Source organism: Chenopodium quinoa, unplaced genomic scaffold, assembly GCF_001683475.1.
Source record: "Chenopodium quinoa cultivar QQ74 unplaced genomic scaffold, ASM168347v1, whole genome shotgun sequence".
Classification (NCBI taxonomy): Eukaryota; Viridiplantae; Streptophyta; class Magnoliopsida; order Caryophyllales; family Amaranthaceae; genus Chenopodium; species Chenopodium quinoa.
In genome coordinates, this window is record NW_018744501.1 from 220,777 (window position 1) to 235,000 (window position 14,224).

At 35.9% G+C, this 14,224-nt stretch overlaps 1 long non-coding RNA gene across 3 annotated transcripts; it reads right to left on the bottom strand.

The window, feature by feature from the left end:
- Positions 1-8,636: 8,636 nt before the first annotated feature.
- On the bottom strand, positions 8,637-13,518 carry LOC110697787. 3 transcript variants are annotated; one of them, XR_002506570.1, is made up of 4 exons: positions 13,250-13,518; positions 12,679-13,157; positions 11,230-11,877; positions 8,637-11,046 (listed from the first exon to the last, which is right to left on the bottom strand). It is a non-coding gene; the product is annotated as an uncharacterized LOC110697787 (long non-coding RNA). The 3 variants fall into 3 exon arrangements; XR_002506571.1 differs by lacking the exon at positions 13,250-13,518 and having other exon boundaries at positions 11,230-11,394; positions 11,804-11,877; positions 12,679-13,239; XR_002506569.1 differs by lacking the exon at positions 13,250-13,518 and having other exon boundaries at positions 12,679-13,239.
- Between the last annotated feature and the right edge of the window lie 706 nt (positions 13,519-14,224).

Consider the following 14,224-nt stretch of genomic DNA (forward strand, 5'->3'; position numbering starts at 1 on the left):
TTTCGTGATGAGTTTCCGTCGAAAGGTGAAAGGGCACTGATGTAGTTGCACAATAAGAAGTTTGTGAGTTGGTTTTGTGATCGAGTGATGGGTGGAATGGATGAGAGTGTCACAGCTATAGTAAGGTGGCTTGCTTATGGTCCTAGGGATGATGTTCGCTCATTTGAGGGATATGACATAAATGGGTACACATTTTGGACTGAGCGTCAAGATTTGAAATCATCCTCAACCCAAAACAGTGGTGTAACGGTTGTGGCATCGTCAAGGGAGTTTGCAAGTGCTAAGGATAAATCACCCATTGATGCAGAGTTGTCATACTACGGTCGAATTCAAGAAATATGGGAGCTTGATTATTGTGACTTCACGATTGCTCTTTTCCGGTGTAAGTGGGTTGATAATATCAGGCGTAAAGTCAAATTTGATGACTTTACTCTTGTAGATCTTGGCAACCTGAATGATAGTGCGGAACCATTCATCCTTGTATCTCAAGCTAAGCAGGTGTTTTACGTATCTGACCCTACCGACTCAAAATGGTCTATTGTGCTAGCCGGAAAAAGAAGAATCCTTGGCGTTGGAGATGTCGAGGATGAGGAAGAATATGATGCCTTTGATGACTCGGCACCTTTCACTGTTCCTAGACCTGCTGTGCCAAATGAGATAGACGACCAAGCCAATTACATGAGATCAGACCACGATGAAGGAATATTAGATTGAGGTACTATATATTTTCTGTTAGTTTGAATTGTAGGCGTAGAAAGAATTATAAAATCACATTTTAGGTGAAAATGAATGAAATTGTTGAATTACTTGCCCATTTTTCTTATATTCTTTTAAATGAATAAAGTAACTTGCTTCACCATTTTTTATGTTTATTTGTATTATAATTCAGCAATTTATATATGATTATAAGTTTACCTTACAATTCAGCATCTAATAACGTGTTATGTTTGTAATGACAGGTTTTAACATCTAATGGCGGACGATCAATACCGTGTTCGAGTTGAGGATGTTGAATCTAATGATGATGATTCATCTAATGATGGGGACCAGCTGTATGATGTGAATAAGGAACCTGATTTGGGTGAGCCAGAAGATCAGGCGCAAGATGTATTGGAGAGAATGATAGATGAGTTTGAAATTGCAGCTTAGCAAGCGCCTCCAATCGATAATGCCATTGTGGAGCCGTTTTGTGAGGATCAAAGTGGAGGGGGGGTGCAGGCACCAGTGAAGAAAAAGCCGAGGGGTCCGACGACAGCTTTTAAGAAACCTGTCGATCCTATGGTCTTGGAGTATGACAGGGTAGGCCAACCCTCAGGTAAATGGCGTCGTCAGTATGTTGTTCAAGTTGGGATTTGTGCGCGCAAAATCCCCATTACGCTTCGTATGAGCGACGTACCTACAAGCTTGATTGACACGTTTTGGACTGATACCAGGGTAAGTTTTTTTTATTCCACATTATTTATAAACAATTTCAATTTATTGTTATGTTATGGGCAAACTAATAATTTTTGTTATTTGTGCTTGCAGAGTCTATTTAACATTCCAAATGAGTACGCCAAGGGAAGGGTGTTTGAATCCTTACTTGCGGCAAGATTCAGAAGCGTCAAGTGTAACTTAGTTCATCGGTTTATCACAAAGAAACTTGTGAGGAAACCAAAGAACAAGAAAGGAGGTGGCAGTGATGATGATGTCATCGATGAAGAGAAACTCCCATGGAAAATATGGCCTAGCATATCGAAGAATGATTGGGAAGCTTTCGTTCTTCAAAAATGTAAAAAAGAAGAAATTGTAAGTTTACAGAACTCTGATGAAAATTGTGTTGTAATTTATCGTCTGTTTTATTAGTAATGAAACTAACATATCTTTTTATGTAGGAAATGAGGGAGCAGAATTCCAAGAATGCATTGCAAAAGCAATACCACCATCATATGGGAGCAATGACGTATGATGAATGGAGGGATACGTGGGTGAGTGAAGGAGTATACCCCACTGCGCTTCTAGGGTCCTCCACAGCGCCATCTGGCTCCACGACCAGTACTTTGGTGAGTCATGTTGGGGATTTCTTTTGTTCTATGCATTCGCGGGACAAGAAAATCGGAAAATGGTCCATCAAGGCTCCGGAAACCAAAGAAATGACAGATAAGCTAGTAAGAAACTATGAACTAGTGAACTACATTATTCATTTGCATGTATATCACTTCATATAAACACTTACTTCATGTTGCCATTTTGTTTTTGCTACAGCTTGAGTACACTGGAGAGCTTGTTGAAGGCAAGCTCGTCCCGACGGTAGAGAAGGACCCCTTCACCTTGGCTATGGGAAAGCCCTACCATCCGGGACGGGTATTAGGTGCTGGGGGGAGCTTGCTAGGATGGGAGAAGGTAATGGGTCCTGAATATACCAAATCTGGAAGATCCCGAGCAAGTGTGAACTCGCCACAGAACTTCGATGCCACGGTGGCATCAATTGAAGGACAAGTGCCCAATGAGATGCGCGAAGAGTTCAATGCATGGGCGAAGCAAATGAATTTGCCGACCATGCCCTTTTCCTCGACAACACCGGTCGACTCAAGTAGCCACCCACGAAGAGAAGGAGAACAGGAGATAAATGCACGCGAGGAGGTACATGATTAGAATTCAACTCTATAAGTTTTGATATGTTGAGTTACGTGGGTACGGTTCTAATTAATGTTTCACTATCAATACACTATTGCAGATTGGTACTCCTTCACATGCGTACTCAAGGGGGCTTGATACTCCGACACCTCATCTTTCCTATTCTACAAGTGATTTTTTACTTGTTTGGATAATGATATTGGTTTTTGGATTGTGTTGTGAAATGGTTAAGTTGGCTGTGAAATGGTGAAGTTTGTTGTGTTGTGTTGTTGGTGTTGCTTTGTTGATGTGATGTGTTGTTGTTGTTTGCTCCTCCTTCTCTTTCTCCTTCTCCTTCTCCTTCTCCTTCTCCTCCTACTTCTTATTCTTCTCCTTCTCTTTCTTCTCCTTCTCCTTCTCTTTCTCCTTCTCCTTCTCCTCCTCCTTCTTCTTAGCCATCGAGGAGGGTGCAGCTGCACTACAGCAGCTGTGCAGCACTGCATCAGTTGTGCAGCCTTGCAGCAGCTGTGCAGCTGCTGCCCTTCCCGCCCGGTTTTTTTTTTTTGCACACGTTTTGGGTTTTTTTTTCTTTTTTTTTTTTTTTGGTTTTAATTTTATTTTTGATTTTCTTCTATTGATGTGTTGCCTTACTTGTTTTTGTGTTTCACTTGTTTTTTGGTTCTACTATAATTGGTTCTTACAAGTATCTTCCTAATTGGTGCAGGAAAAGACCCGTTGTGAACTTCTTCACCCGGTCGAATCATATGATGGACCTTTGAATGTTGTTGCCTAATGGTAGTGCACAACCGGCCGAACAAGGTACGGTCCATTTGCGACCTCTTCTGCCTGAGCATTATTCTGTCGGGAACCATTCTGTGGTTCCCGGGTTCGAGGACATCTTAATACCTGTGCTCGTGGAGGAGGATGAGTTCACTACACTCTGGACAGCAAAAGGTAGTTTTGTGCAATGGCCATCTGCTTGGATACGGCTGATGAACCAGGTAATTAAGATTTAGATTTCACGCTTTAATCTATACCTGATTTTCTTCCCAAGAGTTGGATGGAAATCTTTTCTAACCATTTGTGTGATTTGTCTTATTAGCCATCGAGGAAAAGCCAAACTCCAAAGAAGAGGGTGGAGGGGCCAAAGAAGAGGAGTGAACATGGCTCGGTGAGTGGAAAAGCGTCGATGAAGAGCCCTTCACGAGGTTCAGCTACGCAAGCTACTCCATTAGTTGAAGACACGGTGCTTCAATCGCTATCTCAGGAGTTAGCTTATTTGCACAACCGTGTTTGCGTGTTTCCTAATGACAGCCCCATCTGAATTCAACTTCCTAAGGAAATGTTCCACTACGATGATGATGCAACGGCATGGCTATTCAAAGAAGATGTGAAGGAATTTCTAAGTAGTGCAATGCTTAACATTTCCCTCATTCAAATATCCATGAGGTAATTCAACTGGTACTCAATTTATGTTATTCAGTTTAGTGGTGTTTGTCGTTTGGTTTTCGATTAACATTTTGTTATCATTCATGCAGAGCACTCCAGGAGCAAATATGGGAGCTTGAATCTCCTTGTCAAGTTGGGTGGTTATGCCCTGAGCAGATGTCCACTGCTAGAATCTTAGGCAACTCCGCTGACGTGTTGTACTATGCTGAACGGGGTATCAGGAAATCAGTGAGTGCGGGAGACAAGTTTATATTCATCCCATATTATGAGGAGTACGTCTGATTATGCTAGTCAAGTTCATTTGTTTTCCTAGTTTATTTGTTGTAGTAGGCTAACTATTGATTTGTTTGTCTCGTGTGTAGTTATCAATTGACCCTACTTGTGATTTGTGTTTCCAGTAACACAATCTTCTACTTTGATTCTGCTTGGTTACCTCAAGTAAGAAAGCGCCTTGTGAGGTCCATACTGCAAAAGTAAGTATCTAGTTTTTTCAATTCTTGTTATTGATTTTCATATCTTAACTCATATGTATTGATTATACTAGTCAAATTTGAACTTATTACTTTGATTTTTTGTAGTACCATGAAGAAGATAAATCCTCGATCTCCTCGAGGTCCTACATGGAAAGCACCCAAGGTAATTCACCCATGATGTTGTGATTTTCTTACCTTACAATACTTAAGATGTTGCTTATTTGCTATGCATTTTGATTCATGTTCTTTGTTCCTCATGCTAGTGCGCACAACAGGAAAACGGCGTTGACTGTGGCCTATCCGTGATGAGATTAATGTATGACATAGTGATGAGTCATTGTACAGACACACGTCAGCTTGAAGAGGTATGCCATTTTGGTTGAAATTGCGTTCCAAGACCACTTACTTGCTATTTTCTTGTAATCTCAAGCATTAGTCACCTATAACTAAGTTATTATGAAATGTTTTAACTAGTTATGAGTTCAATAGACAAGAAATATATAAAATAGGCATCTTAAAAGCCAAAATGGCCTTACTTGAGCCATTTTGGTTGAAATTGTGTTCCAAAACCACTTACTTGCTATTTTCTTGTAATCTCAGGAATTAGTCACCTATAACTAAGTGATTATGACATGTTTTAACTAGTTATGAGTTCAATAGACAAGAAATATACAAAATAGGCATCCTAAAAGCCAAAATGGCCCTACTTGAGCCATTTTGGTTGAAATTGCGTTCCAAGATCACTAACTTGCTATTTTCTTGTAATCTCAAGCATTAGTCACCTATAACTAAGTGATTATGATATTTTTTAACTAGTTATGAGTTCAATAAACAAGAAATATAGAAAATAGGCATCCTAAAAGCCAAAATGGCCTTACTTGAGCCATTTTGGTTGAAATTGCGTTCCAAAACCACTTACTTGCTCTTTTCTTGTAATCTCAAGCATTAGTCACCTATAACTAAGTAATTATGACATTTTTTAACTATTTATGAGTTCAATAGACAAGAAATATAGAAAATAGGCATCCTAGTAGCCAAAATGGCCTTACTTGAGCCATTTTGGTTGAAATTGCGTTCCAAAACCACTTACTTGCTCTTTTCTTGTAATCTCAAGCATTAGTCACCTATAACTAAGTGATTATGACATGTTTTAACTAGTTATGAGTTCAATAGACAAGAAATATAGAAAATAGGCATCCTAAAAGCCAAAATGGCCTTACTTGAGCCATTTTGGTTGAAATTGCGTTCCAAAACCACTTACTTGCTCTTTTCTTGTAATCTCAAGCATTAGTCACCTATAACTAAGTGATTATGACATGTTTTAACTAGTTATAAGTTCAATAGACAAGAAATATAGAAAATAGGCATCCTAGTAGCCAAAATGGCCTTACTTGAGCCATTTTGGTTGAAATTGCGTTCCAAAACCACTTACTTGCTCTTTTCTTGTAATCTCAAGCATTAGTCACCTATAACTAAGTGATTATGACATGTTTTAACTAGTTATGAGTTCAATAGACAAGAAATATACAAAATAGGCATCCTAAAAGCCAAAATGGCCTTACTTGAGCCATTTTGGTTGAAATTGCGTTCCAAAACCACTTACTTGCTCTTTTCTTGTAATCTCAAGCATTAGTCACCTATAACTAAGTGATTATGACATGTTTTAACTAGTTATGAGTTCAATAGACAAGAAATATAGAAAATAGGCATCCTAAAAGCCAAAATGGCCTTACTTGAGCCATTTTGGTTGAAATTGCGTTCCAAAACCACTTACTTGCTCTTTTCTTGTAATCTCAAGCATTAGTCACCTATAACTAAGTGATTATGACATGTCTTAACTAATTATGAGTTCAATAGACAAGAAATATTGAAAATAGGCATCCTAGAAGCCAAAATGGCCTTACTTGAGCCATTTTGGTTGAAATTACGTTCCAACACCACTTACTTGCTCTTTTCTTGTAATCTCAAGCATTAGTCACCAATAACTAAGTGATTATGACATGTTTTAACTAGTTATGAGTTCAATAGACAAGAAATATAGAAAATAGGCATCCTAGTAGCCAAAATGGCCTTACTTGAGCTATTTTGGTTGAAATTGCGTTCCAAAACCACTTACTTGCTCTTTCTTGTAATCTCAAGCATTAGTCACCTATAACTAAGTGATTATGACATGTTTTAACTAGTTATGAGTTAAATAGACAAGAAATATAGAAAATAGGCATCCTAGTATCCAAAATGGCCTTACTTGAGCCATTTTGGTTGAAATTGCGTTCCAAAACCACTTACTTGCTCTTTTCTTGTAATCTCAAGCATTAGTCACCTACAACTAAGTGATTATGACATGTTTTAACTAGTTATGAGTTCAATAGACAAGAAATATACAAAATAGGCATCATAAAAGCCAAAATGGCCTTACTTGAGCCATTTTGGTTGAAATTGCGTTCCAAAACCACTTACTTGCTCTTTTTTTGTAATCTCAAGCATTATTCACCTATAACTAAGTGATTATGAAATGTTATAACTAGTTATGAGTTCAATAGACAAGAAATATAGAAAATAGGCATCCTAAAAGCCAAAATGGCCTTACTTGAGCCATTTTGGTTGAAATTGCGTTCCAAAACCACTTACTTGCTCTTTTCTTGTAATCTCAAGCATTAGTCACCTGTAACTAAGTGATTATGACATGTCTTAACTAATTATGAGTTCAATAGACAAGAAATATTGAAAATAGGCATCCTAGAAGCCAAAATGGCCTTACTTGAGCCATTTTGGTTGAAATTACGTTCCAACACCACTTACTTGCTCTTTTCTTGTAATCTCAAGCATTAGTCACCTATAACTAAGTGATTATGACATGTTTTAACTAGTTATGAGTTCAATAGACAAGAAATATAGAAAATAGGCATCCTAGTAGCCAAAATGGCCTTACTTGAGCCATTTTGGTTGAAATTGCGTTCCAAAACCACTTACTTGCTCTTTTCTTGTAATCTCAAGCATTAGTCACCTATAACTAAGTGATAATGACATGTTTTAACTAGTTATGATTTCAATATACAAAAATTATAGAAAATAGGCATCCTAGAAGCCAAAATGGCCTTACTTAGGCTATTTTGATCGAAAATGCGACCTAAACCCTCATATTGCTATTTTCTTGTAATTTCATTCCTTAGTCACATATAACTAAGTAATAATGTCATGTTATTATTATTAGTAAGTATGAGTTCACTTAAGTTTTGTGTATTATTCCAAGTTTTGTTCGGGTCATTCCTACTAATTAACCCCAATTATTATTAATTCACTTCATTCTACTAACTCACGTTTTGTGTATTCTAAGTTTTGCAAGGGGCAAACGGGACAGCCATACACGAGCGAGGAACTCCATGTAATTCGAGAGATGTTGGCGACCTACATCACATTTACTTTGTAAATATCGTTTACTAGCTAGCTACTTCATCAATCCTAGCCTTAGCTTACTAATTATGTACTATACATTATTATAACTAATTAAAATTGTTTGTAGGTAACATGACACATTTTTCTAATTAATATCATCTCTTGTGATTGTTATTATTATTTATGTTTTGTTATTAATAATACTAATTATTGTTACTATTATCATAATAATTATTATTATTACTATTATAATATTAATAATTATTATTATTTAACATGTAAATATTATTATTGCAGCCAAAAAAAAAATACAGGTCAATGGCAACGGTTAACCGTTGCCAATTTTTTTTTTTAAAAGGGCGCCATTGCAGTTGGCAACTGTTTTGAACCGTTGCCAATTATTTGGGATTTGGCAACACTCAAATACGCAACGGTTCAAAACCGTTGCCTTTGGGGGGGTTTGAACCGTTGCCAATTTGCTCTTTTCATGTAGTGATAGTAGGCTAATTTCTTCAGTAGGTTTCCTTTTGTTCTCCTGTTGCATTCATAACCTTAGAAAAAAAAATCAATAAGTATATAATATTTAATTGCCAGAAGAAATACAGGGGTAAAAAAATTGTCTGAAGGAATGCAATGGTATAAGTATATTTTTTTGATGAGTTTTGGTACTTGCAAAGAATTTTTAAAGAAAAATGATGAAATAAATGGCAAAGTAAATTTTTTCATAAAAAATAGAGTATGATGATGGAGAAAGCACAAAAATAAGATACAACTTGGGCAACAAGCGCGCAAAGGCCTGTGAAGTCTAGAACGAAGGCCACATTGCCACTGCACACTTTTTCCACACATGGAAAAATCTAAGACACACGTACACTACCATACATAAACCAAATACACACACATATTTTTACACCAACACAAAAGTCATGAGCATCATCAAGTGGCAGCACAAAAGCTAGGACGTATGTAAGATAGACAATTACCAACAAATATAAACACCAATGCATATGCACCAAAACCTTAAACATTACAAATAAGAATAGATACATAAGATTGACCTGGAGTCATGGGAACATTGTCACCATTGTTTTTCTGCAAATAAGCGTAAACAAAGAACACTACTAGAAATAGGTTAAATTCCGGCGGACTGCAATCCCCTCGGTAATTTTAAACTTTCCGGCGGAATTTGGCTTTGTAGGAAAAATCTGTCGGAACCGGGACTTTCCGACAGAAAAGTCCGTAGGTATACTTCTGACGGATTTTAATTCCCTCGGAATTAACCTTTTCCGACGGAATATTCCGCCGGAACAGGTTAATTCCGAGGGAATTAATTCCGTTGGAAGCGTACAACAAAATAAAAAAAAAGGTTTCAGTTTTCTGCGTTTTTTGCGACAGAAAACAGCACCAAAGAATAAGAGAGAGAAAGGGAAAAAGAGGAAGAGAGAGAAAGAGAGAAGGAGAAAGGGAGAAGGAGACCTCGCCTCCTGCTCCACCACCAGCCGCCCTTGGTCGCTGCCGGTGTAGGTTAGTCTGCGGATTTATTTTAATTTTTTTTTTAAAAAAATTGCGGAAACCCTAACCACCACCACCACCACCTAAGGTTTGTCGAAAATCACTTTAGCGGCGCCGAATTTCACCACAAACACCAAGGCTTGACCGGAATTCACCCAAAGCGCCGCCGTGGTAAGTGTTTAGCCCCCTTTTTTTAAAAAAAATAAAATTTACTGTTTTGGGGTTTTTGGTGATGTTTTTATTTATTTTTTCTTTTTTTTTTGGAATGCCTAATAACAGCCACCACCCCCTCAACCACGACACCAGCCCGCCGCCGGTCTGCAACCAGAGCGACGCCCAGCCACCGCCGACAGTAGGTTGTGTTTCAAATTTTTTTTTTTTTTGGTTTTTTTCATTATAACTTTATAGCATTTATTCGTTTTTTTAATATACATAGGCAGCACATACTTAATTCCTAATTGTTTAATTTGAATTTTTTTGTAGGATTTGTAGATTTTCTTGGTTCTTTGGCAATAATTAGTGCAGATCTACAGGTTAGAGACTATATAAAACCAAAAATTATATGTTTATTTTATACATGTTAGTCGATAAATGTATTTAGATATATGTTAGTTTATTATTGTTTTCTGTGTAGTATATACAATCAATTCTATTTATATTTTAATATGTTGAAATATTTGAAATGAATGTGCTTATGTTATGATATGTTAGTTTGGTTTAGTTTATTTAAGTTTCTGTCAAAATTAACGAACAAAAAAGAGTTGAAATCCAATCCCTGACCTACATACTATCACTGATTGATGTTCCAAAAAGCCTAGTCATGTCCAAAATATCATCATTATTATTACATAAATCAACTGCCAACTAAATTAAAAAGTTAGATTTAAGCCTACATAAGTTAACTACTATCTAACTAACTATAAACAAATGAAGGTGCATAGTAGGCTAATTTCATCAATAGGTTTCCTTTGTTCTCTTGTTGCATTCATAACCTTAGAAAAAAAAAATCAATAAGTATATAATATTTAATTGTCAGAAGAAATACAGGGGTAAAAAAATTGTCTGAAGGAATGCAATGGTATAAGTATATTTTTTTTGATGAGTTTGGTACTTGCAAAGCATTTTTAAAGAAAAATGATGAAATAAATGGCAAAGTAAATTTTTTCATAAAAAATAGAGTATGATGATGGAGAAAGCACAAAAATAAGATACAACTCGAGCAGCAAGTGCACAAAGGCCTCTGAAGTCTAGAATGAAGGCCACATTGCCACAACACACTTTTTCCACACATGGAAAAATCTAAGACACACGTACACTACCATACATAAACCAAATACACACACGTATTTTTACACCAACACAAAAGTCATGAGCATCATCAAGTGGCAGCACAAAAGCTAGGACGTATGTAAGATAGACAGTTACCAACAAATATAAACACCAATGCATATGCACCAAAACTTTAAACATTACAAATAAGAATAGATACAGAAGATTGACCTGGAGTCATGGGAACATTGTCACCATTGTTTTTCTGCAAATAAGCGCAAACAAAGAAATCTGCTTTGGCTTTGTATTGCTTTAGAGTGTCAGTATATGCTCGACCATCTCCATCCAACAAAACCTATAAAATACAAGTTTGTGCTGCATTTAATTTTCAGTTCTTACATATAATGAGCAAGTGAACATTACCTAACAGGCTGATGATGATCCCATGAAATTTCGTTAATATGCAAAACTCCAAAGAATTATGACATGGTTAAGTTTTTCTTCAAAATATAAAATCAAAATTTTTCAATGTAATTACCTTTGTTAGAAGGATCTGTACACTAGCATACTTGTTATCCCAAGAGAACATCTTGACTGAATTACCAGTTCCACCTAAATTGGCTGCATTGTAAGATGCATACTGCAAATAGTAGTCATTATTCGTGGCTCGGTACAATCAAGCAGCTGCCCACAAGAGCTCATCCTTCAAATCAGGAGAACCATTTTAGTGTTAAACTAAATGTAACACCAATAGTTTATAGAAAATATAATCCATATTCTATAATAGAAATGTTCAACTGCAATACATATTATTACATAATAAAACTATTGCTAATCACCCAATATAGCAATACTCAGTATTAGGAACTATTAGATTATAACCAGCATTTATTTTGGTGATGACTGAGCTTTTGCAGATCCATTTTCCTCCCCATAAGGCTTAAGGGCCTTTCTAGCACTATCCTGAAAACTTCGACTATAAGTTCAAAGCTCTATAATGGGTAACATTGGGAGAAGATATATACAATATCTTGATCTTAGAAGATATCTAGAGCTCTTTGCCTTTTGATAGAGTTTTGAAAACTGCATTTTATAAAAATTAAATAAAATACCTATCGGTTCAGGGGCATGTAATCAGTACCAGGAAGTTCCAGTTTGGGATGCTGAGAATCACCATTGCTGCAATCTACATGTTAAACCGAATAATTTTACATAAAAAAAAAAAGGCAAATGAGCAGCAGTTTCTTTTTTCTTTACTGTGTAACTAAGAATGAAACAAATGAGAGATAGAAACAAATGTGCTGAAAAGGCATGAGAAAATCATCCATTCAAAACAACAAAGAAACAAAAGCAGCTCCTACTTTTCATTGCTAATAGAGATGGATTAACCAATACAAAACAGAATGGAAAAAGTTGTTCGATAATATTTACAGATTTGTATATACAAAACCACAACAGACAACATAAATGTGAGAAAAAGTCCTCGTAAAGATAAAAATAATTCTCTTTAGTTCTAATTTGACAGCCAAAAAAAGACTTTGATAACGATTCATATAGTGTATAAACAACACTGAATCCAAATACTAGAATTTCATCATGCTTGTTCTTTCTACAATTTTGATGGCAACCAATCACCAAAATATATTTTTTTTATCTATTAACAGTTTAAACCTCAATCTATACTATAGAAAAGTTTCACTGCAAAACCCTAGCTGGCAACACAACAATAAAGCATAATTTACTAGTTTGTGACAAAAATCAATGAAAACACAAAATCTAACCCAGAAAAATCTTAATTGCAACAACAATGCTTCAAAACCACCAAATATACTCAACATAAAAAAATAATCCCGAAAACTTCTACTAGATTACCAAAACATAAACCCTAAAAAATTCAACTAAAATTTCAAAATCAATATACACTAAAAAATCAGCAAAATTACAGAAAACAATTCAAATAAAATAACTAAAAATTCGAGGAAAAAACCTCTGCGGCCAGGCATTTGCTTCTGCTTCGATCTACTGCTTTGACCACAGGAGATTACACATCAAGCTAATTTAACATTTTAAAAAATATAAACATCTTTCGGTTTCAGCAATGTTAGAGACGAACTAAAATTTAGAACCCTAATTACATAATTCAGACGAAAACAAATTTATTAGAATAACTTACACCGTGGCCAGATTAACATCACCGTTTACCATGGCCTGAGCGCAGTCAATCGTCGCAAATGTCAGTGGTGTACTGTGGCGGTGGAAACCGATTGAGAGAGTTTGAGAATGACTTTAAAGGTAAATGTCAGAGTGAAATTAAACCCTTAAGTTGTGAAATTGATATTTGGAGATTTTAATAGTAAAACATTATACCTCAGAAGCTGCTTCAATGGAGGAGAGAAAGCTCTTGAAGCCGCTTCAATGGAAAATTTAGAGTGGACAATACTCTGACATTGATGCCTCATAAGCAACCTAATTTGAGTGATATATCAACCAAAAACTACGAAATTGATGCCTATAACAAGGAGATTACGGAAAATTGATGACAAGAGCGGGGGGATTACCGATAATTGAAGATAATACTGAAGAGAGGAACAACAATTCAACAATTTCAAGCGGTTTAGGAGATCAGATGAGATCGATTGTAAGCATAGAAAAGTTAGGGTTTAGCTGTGGGAAAGTAGTGCTGATGAGAACTAAAGTTTATGCGCTGTAGAATTGTGCCGATGAAAAAGCCCGCTTATTTTTTCCCTAAAATTTTGAAGTCCCGGGATGGATTTTAGTCACGTGCAGTAAGGCATGTTAATTTACGACGCTTTTCTATGTCAATACCCAATTGTGACATAGAAAAGTGTCGAAAAAACACGGAAACTAAATTTTATGCTAACGCTTGTTACCTGGCGTCGAGCAAACAACGTCTAGAAACTAAGGGATTTGTAGTAGTGCTAGTTGTAGAAAGTGACTGAAACACCTTTTCAAATTCGAGCCTCATCGTATATAGAAAGTGACTGAAACTCTTGTAAGGATATACATCCACCATAAACCAGATCTACAACATATATGAGTCGAATCCGAATGTGGTGAATCAGGTGAGCTTCCTAAAAAAAATATCTACTATACAACGAGAATGAAACAACGCTTTCTAATTAATCTATATTATTCCTCTTTAATTACTTTCACTCTTTACAATCCACACAATTATTTTGAAATCTTTTGTATTCCTATATACTTTAGTTTCTCATTTTTAATTTTAACCCACCAACGCCTTCTCAATTATTCTTTTTGCAAAAATTTATGAATTTGTCAATGTTTTCAATAATCCTTAAATTACAAGCAATGGAAAAATTAGTTCCAAAATTTTCATCACAACTCTTTCTTTTAGTTGTCTGTTAGTACTTTTGCTCCAATTTTAATTTTCATTTCTATCCTAAAATTAATTACACTAACTACATATAATGCAGTAATGCACTTCAATCCATAGAGGTGATGTAATAATATGAGTCTGTGACAAGTATTAGATAAAGTTCGGAATATTGGGT